The sequence below is a fragment of the Lontra canadensis genome, unplaced genomic scaffold, assembly GCF_010015895.1.
Source record: "Lontra canadensis isolate GAN:19392208 unplaced genomic scaffold, GSC_riverotter_1.0 scaffold2, whole genome shotgun sequence".
NCBI lineage: Eukaryota > Metazoa > Chordata > Mammalia > Carnivora > Mustelidae > Lontra > Lontra canadensis.
In genome coordinates this window covers 65,011,967-65,019,207 of record NW_022630996.1, presented here as the reverse complement: position 1 = coordinate 65,019,207, position 7,241 = coordinate 65,011,967, and the positions used below count along the sequence as shown (strand labels likewise).

At 37.3% G+C, this 7,241-nt stretch overlaps 1 non-coding gene across 1 annotated transcript; it reads left to right on the top strand.

Moving 5' to 3' along the window:
* Nucleotides 1–107, top strand: LOC116879091. Its single transcript, XR_004384964.1, has one exon. It is a non-coding gene; the product is annotated as a U6 spliceosomal RNA (small nuclear RNA).
* The last annotated feature ends 7,134 nt before the right edge of the window (nucleotides 108–7,241 follow it).

Below are 7,241 nucleotides of genomic sequence, written 5' to 3'. Positions count from 1 at the left end.
GTGCTCGCTTCAGCAGCACATATACGAAAATTGGAATGATACAGAGAAGAACAGCATGGCCCCTGCACAAGGATGACATGCAAATTCGTGAAGCGTTCCATATTTTTGGTGCTGTGAATTGTGTTAAGACTGATAAATCACAGACCTGTACCCCTGAAACAAGTAATACTTATGTTTTAATAATAAATAAATAAATAAATAAAAAAGAATTGAGCAAAAATGAAAAAAAAAAAAACTACAAACTATATTGCCTTGTGATCATTTGCTATTAGGTGAATGGATGTTTTGGGTTTTTTGTTTTTTTTTATTTGAGAGAACAAGAAGGAGTGGAGAGGAGAGGGGCAGAGGGAGATGGAGAAGCTGGCTCCCAGCTGAGCAGGGCACCCAATGCAATGCTAGATCCAAGGACTCCGGGATCATGACCTGATCCAAAGGCAGACTCAATTGACTGAGCCACCCAGGCGCCCCTGTTTTGAGTGTTTTTAACTCTTTGGGGAGTGTACTATATTTTATAATTTAAAAAATGTCTTTGCCTTACAAGAGTTTATTCCTTGGGAATTAAGCCATTTAGATAAACTTAGTTAACAAATGTTGGCAGACAACATGCTATAATATTTCCTGCAGAGTTAAATAATAACGAAAAAATTATTTCTTTTCTTAAACAGCTATGTCAGAGAAGCATTTTGTTTGGGGTTTTTTGTTTGTTTTTGGTTTTGGTTTTGGTTTTGGTTTTTTTGTGACTAGAGTTTGGCAGGGAGAAGGAAAGTATCAGAGAAGTCTCTTAGCTTTAAGTGGGTGTCACAAGCCAGTTGAAGGAAAAGCAAAATCAAGTAGGTGATAGGAATGAGACAAGGAAAGAGAAAAGAAAGAAAAGCATGTATGTTGGAGAGTTGTAGTATTTCTCTGTGGATAGTTCAGGAGTGATGTGGGTTATTGCCTCAGCTGGCTGTCGTAAGTGTGAGGAAGCCAAGTGCAGTTTCAGCTACCATTTCTGACCATAACCAATCATTACTTTTAGGCAATTCTAATTTTTGTACTTTTACTGTTTCTTATTTTATGACTGTTGCTTAATTAATAGTTGTGGGTACTTGGAAGACTTCAGGGGAAGCAGTCAGTCACCTTTGTGTATATTATTAATGTCTTTATAATAGAAATTAAATTTCATTGGGTTGCCCCAGATACTAAGCTATGCGAAGCATAGCTATTATATGAACCCTGTCCTCTGAAATACTTAGAATTTGAATTGTACTTAAAAATACTTAATTGAATTATACTTAAAAATACTTCAAAAATACTTAGAATTTGAAGAACAGCAAATGTAGTTTATATTATAAGTAATTTTGGAGCAATATATGCCAAAGTTGGAGCTTTTTCTATTTGTTTTCTAAACTTTAAGTGATTGAAGTTGAAAGCAAAGGACAAAGCTTCCTTTGTTCATGGCACTTTAAAAAAAAATTTTTTTTTTAATTTATTTATTTGAGAGGGAGAGAGACACAAGCAGGGGGAGTTTGAGAGGGAGAAACAGGCTTTCTGCCGAGCAGAGAGCCCAATGCGGGGCTCGATCCCAGGACCCTGGGATCATGACCTGAGCCGAAGGCAGATGCTTAATGACTGAGTCACCCAGGCACCCCAATGGCACATATTTTAACATATTTTTCTGAAGTTGCCAATATCTTCTGACCAGTGCCTTCATTTTCTTATTTGTTATCAAACATTATTACTGGTATTATTCCAGTATGAGAGGCTCTAAGAAGACCATGGTGTAATTTTCTTAAGAAAAAGGATATGAATTTCTTTTATTTTTTTATTTATTTTTCAAAGAGAGAGAGCCAAAGAGAGACCACAAGCAGGGGGAGCGGCAGGCAGAGGGAGAAGTAGGCTCCTCGCTGAGCAAGTAGTCTGATTCGGGGCTTGATCCCAGGACTCTGGGATCATGATCTGAACCAAAGGCAGTCGCCCAACCAACTGAGCCACCCAGGTGCCCCAAGAAAAAGGATATGGTAATAAATCTAAAATATACCTTCAAGTTTTATTTGTATATGGTTTGCTGCAAATTGAGGGAGATTGGAAAACTTTAAATCAAGAGCAGGTATTGAGTAGAATCTTCTGGCTTTCAGTGGATTTGCCACATGATTGACAGTAAGTAAAAGCCTCTGGTCAACAAAATCCTAAGGGGGAGAAATAAGAGTACTATAAAATACTTGAGGCTCAGTTTCAAAAACAAATCTTAACATGAACTGGTGCTACCTTGAGGTCAAGCGAAGTTATAAGAACAATATAATGTGCACACATGACCTTTCTTATAAAAATAGAAATCAGAAAAACTCACCTGCTTTAAAGAATCACTAATGTCATAATTTCAAATTTGTAACACATTCATCAAAATTTTAACATGCAGGTTTATCTGTAAAAACTAGGTTAAAAATAGTGGTGGTCAAAGGAGAGGGTAATAGGCATGGCATGGTACATGACAAAGATTTACAACACCTGAATGCAATTATAGGCAAAAGCCTTCAGTTATCCTGCTTTAAGCCAATTCTTTTGTACACTTTCCTTCCCTCCTTCCCCTTATTCACCAGTCACTTTATTAAAGAATATTGGAAACGTGTGGTCACCCTTCCTCTTACATAGTAGACAACAAAGTCCCAACCATTTTTAAAGTGACAGCTCACTACTTGATTATCCAGAACCTTCTTCCCTTATTTCCTGTATTAGTTTGCTAAGGCTACTTTAAAAAAGTACCACAAATTGAACAACAGAAATATATTGTGTCACAATTCTGGAAACTAGAAGTAGGAGATGAAGATGCTGACAGAGGTGGTCCTTTCTGAGGGCTGTTGAGAGAGATTCTCTTCCGTGTCACCTGCCTAGCTTCTAGTGGTTTGCAGTGTTCCTTGGCTTGTAGAAGCAGCACCCCAGTTTCTGCCTTCTTCTTCACATGGTATTCTGTGTGTGTTTGTGTGTGTGTGTGTGTGGTTGTCTCCAAGATTTTCCTGTTCATAAGGAAATGTCATGTTGGATTAAGTCCGCTAATGACCTCTTTTTAACTTGATTAGCTTTATAAAAACCCTGTCTCCAAATAAGGTTACATCCTGAGGTATATTGAAAGAATTAGGATTCCAGCATTGGAATTTTTGAGGAACACATTCTTCCTGTAACATTTACTTATTTTTCTCTCTATATTTCCCAATTAATAGATAGTTAATATTTTTTACTTGGTAGGTTCCTCCAAAAAATAGTAAATGGGGAGGGGTTTTTTTTTTCAAGATGTATTTATTTATTTCAGAAAGAGAGTGCACATGGGGGGTGGCCAGAAGGCGAGGGAGAGAGAGAATCCCAAGCAGACTCCCTGCTGTGCATGGAGCCTGATTTAGGGCTCGATCTCAAGACCCCGAGATCATAACCTGAGCCAACATCTAAGAATTGGACACTCAACCGACTGAGCCACCCAGGCACCCCCAGAGATTTTTTTTTTCTTTTAAGATCTTTTTTTTATTTATTTGACAGAGGGAGAGAGAGATCACAAGCAGGCAGAGCAGCAGGCAGAGAGGGTGGGGGGAAGCAGGCTCCCTGCTAAGCAGAGAGCCTGATGCGGGGCTTGATCCCAGGACCCTGAGATCATGACCCAAGCCGAAGGCAGAGGTTTAACCCACTGAGCCACCCAGGTGCCCCACCACCAGAGGTTTTTAAATTAATCTGTATCTGTTAAATACTGTGGTGAGATATGACTAACAGAAAAAAAGGGAATATTATGTGCCAGTTAGTTTCCATTTGGAGTTGATGTGTATAATTTACAGAAGATAAAATTATTCAGACAAGGGGGAAGGTAGGTAGGATTTGGGCAGAAAGGGTAGTAGGAAGACATTCCAACCAGGAATAGTTTCAATAAGCGTTTAGAGTAAGTTTTAGCTGCAGAAATCCAAAGTAAGGAGACTGCCCTGAATCTGAAGAGTTCTGAATGGTGACAGCAACCTTTTGGGAATATCCTTCACTTACTACTTGATTTCGAGCACCTTATTTAATCTCTCTGTGTCTCAATTTCTTTGTCATTAATATGGATTTATTGTGATTAAATTAGATATTTCATAGGAAACATCCTTGGAATGTAATAAATATTGAGTGTTCTCTATTATTTTTAAATTGACAATATATATGTAAGGAAATGGTTGCACATATCTTAATGTAAAGAGTTGAGGGCTTCATTTTTTTTTTTTTAAGATTTTATTTGAGTGAGCATGAGTGTGCATGTGAGTGGTGGGGTTGGGTAGAAGGAGGGAGAGGAAAAGGGAAAGAATCTCAAGCAGACTGCACGCTGAGGCTCCATGTGGGGCTGGATCCTATGACCCTGAGATCATGACCTGAGCCAAAACCAAGAGTCCAACAATTAGCTGACTGAGCCACCCATTCGCCCCAAGGTGAGGGCTTTAAATAGGATTGTGACTATTCTTTGTAGTGAGTAAGGGGCAAATGGATATTTCAAAGAAAGAATCAGTGTGTGGTTCCTAATTTGAGTAAAAGGTATAAAGAAGAAACCAAAAAAAGAGGGGAAACCACTGACAAAATAAGGAATGATGGAAGACATAAGCAGTACAACTATTTTGTATTTGGAGAATGTTAGAGTAATAATAGTTAATCATATGGGGTAATTAGAAATCATACTGAAATTTTGGAAAGTCTTAGCCAGATGTGGATTTGGGGAGATAAAAAAACAGGTTGCCCTCTAAGAAGTTTTCATTGATAGGGTCAGGACAGAGCCTTTTGATAACTGGGGAGTAAGGATGAGAAAATGAAAGCAACAGGCAGACAGGGAACAAATCAGGTAAACTAGAAGAGAAGTAGAAATGTTGCTGTTTCCAAAAATGAGAAAGCAGAGTTTAGGGAAAAAAGAGGCAATCGGAATTGTGCTATGTGGACCTGGAGGAAGTGGAAGAGAATGAAGACCAAAAAGAGACCCTGGGATTCAAATAGAAAGAAGTGATTAGTGACTGTGGCAAGTAGAATAATGGTCCCATAAAGATGTCCTAAACCTCATCTTGAGACTCTGTGAATACATTCTGTTACATGGCAAGGGAGTATTACAGCTGCTCATCAGATGATCATAAAACAGAAATTATCTGGGGTGGTCTGAGTGGATCTGATGTTATCACAAGTGCTCTCGAAAGAGAGATGCAGAAGAATATTAGAGTGATGTGATTTAGATGTTGAAAGATTGGAGCAGCTATTACTGAGTTTGGGAATAGAAGGAGGCCATAAGCCAAGGAATGCAGGTGTCTGCAGTTGAAGCTGGAGAAGACAAGGAAACAGTCTCCCCCGAAGCCCGAAGAAAAAAATACAGCCCTATCAGCTCCTTTAGTTAAGCCCAGTAAGATCTGTGTCAGGTTTCTGGCCACCAGAACTGTAAAATAAATAATAAATTTGTGGTTTTTTTAAGCCACTGAACTTTGTGATAATTTGGTACAGCAGCAATAGGAAACTAATATAGTAAATAAATATTTGTAGAATTTTGGTGGTGGTGTAAGGCAGTGAATTTGTTTTAAGATTTGATTTACTCTTTAATGAGTTTTCTCTGTTGAGAAAAAATGGAAAGCCAGGATTGTTAATTGCTGATCTAAAGTCTTACCTAAAGTACTTCTGAGAATGATATTCCAAAAATCTAGTCCCACTATGGTACATAAGTATTTTGTTCTATCTTTGCTATACCAAAGGCCAGGCTAATCATAGATGTGAACTTATCAGTAAGTTTAGAAATAGCCCATCCCTTCCTTTTGGTGCTGTTATTTTTTTTTAAATCCTTATAATCAACTACATCTACATCCCAGCCAAAGTCTGCTAACCAAGCTAATTCATTGTGATTGGGAACCAAATTATAAAATGATTTTGTACACAGTTACTGGATTCAATTCAGTTTTATAGATGAAAGAACTGAAATTCAGAGCAAAGAAGTGAGATGTGCTGTGTCATATTGCCATCATCCATCTGGCTGGCCTGAGCTCAGAGATCCTTTTACCCCCATCTTTCTTTCTCATAATTACATTTCTAGGTCTAGCTTTGGGATTGGATTGCTTCAGGACTTAGATAACTCTATCCATCTTCTGAAGCAGTATGGAAGATGAGAAGGTGTTTTCCATACTAATAAAAAGTTCCTCGAGCAACACAAAAAGAAAAATGGTAAAAACAACATCGACACTTTTGTAAACTTCTCTATAGTAGTAACTCACTTAATCCTTACTTTTTTTTTTTTTTTTTTTTTTTTACTACAGGTAAGACCCTGAGCCAGAAAAAGGCTACTTAACTTGCCCAAGTTAAGTACAGGCAGAGTGGGATAAGGATGGATGTAACCCTTTACTTTTGTTTAAAATGTGATGCTTTTTATCAAACTTTTATCTTGAAATTTTTTAAAGATACAGAGAGTTGAACAGTAAATGAACACCCATACACTTCCTCTCTCTAGATTCAAGAATTATCATTTGCCACATTTACTTTATCTCTGTGTGTGGCCATTTGAAATTAGTATGCCTCGTGAAACTTCCACATCCATTATATATGTAAAATGAATCAGTCCTATACAAGACTTCTGAAATCTTTAATTCCAATATTCACTAATAAAGTACTTCATATTTAGGAGAAGCCACAAAGAAAGGGACAGGATAGTTGAAATTGTGCAGAAGAGTAAAGTTATTTTAAATATCTAATAGCTAGTTATGTGCTCAGCGCTTTGCCTGTATACAGTTCCTTAATTTTCAAGACAATTCTATGATGGAGGTAATCTTACTATCCTCATTACAGATAACCTCAGAGAGGTAACTTGCCCAAGGCCACCCAACTAATATGTAGCAAAACCTCATATTAAAGTAGGCAGTTAAATATGTTCTTAAATATTTAAAATTAAGGATGCTGAAGTGTCATGATGCCTATCACCTTAGTGATCACAACGTAAGTGGAGATAAGATAAATGTGGCAAATGTGGATAATTGTTGAATCCAGAAAGTGAGCATATGGGTGTTCATTGTACTATTCAAGTTCTCTGTATCTTTGAACATTTTCAAAATCAATTCTAGAGTTTGAGCTTTTCTACTTTGAGCCTTGGTAAATGCTTTGTGGAAAAAAATATTTAAGCACTTTTGTTAACAAACCTTACGGGGAGATCACATTTAGTAGGAAATATTTACTTGGGTACCCAACTCCAAACCATTTTTAGTTTTATTTCGTTTAACTTTTTTTTTTTTTTAAACACCTGTAAC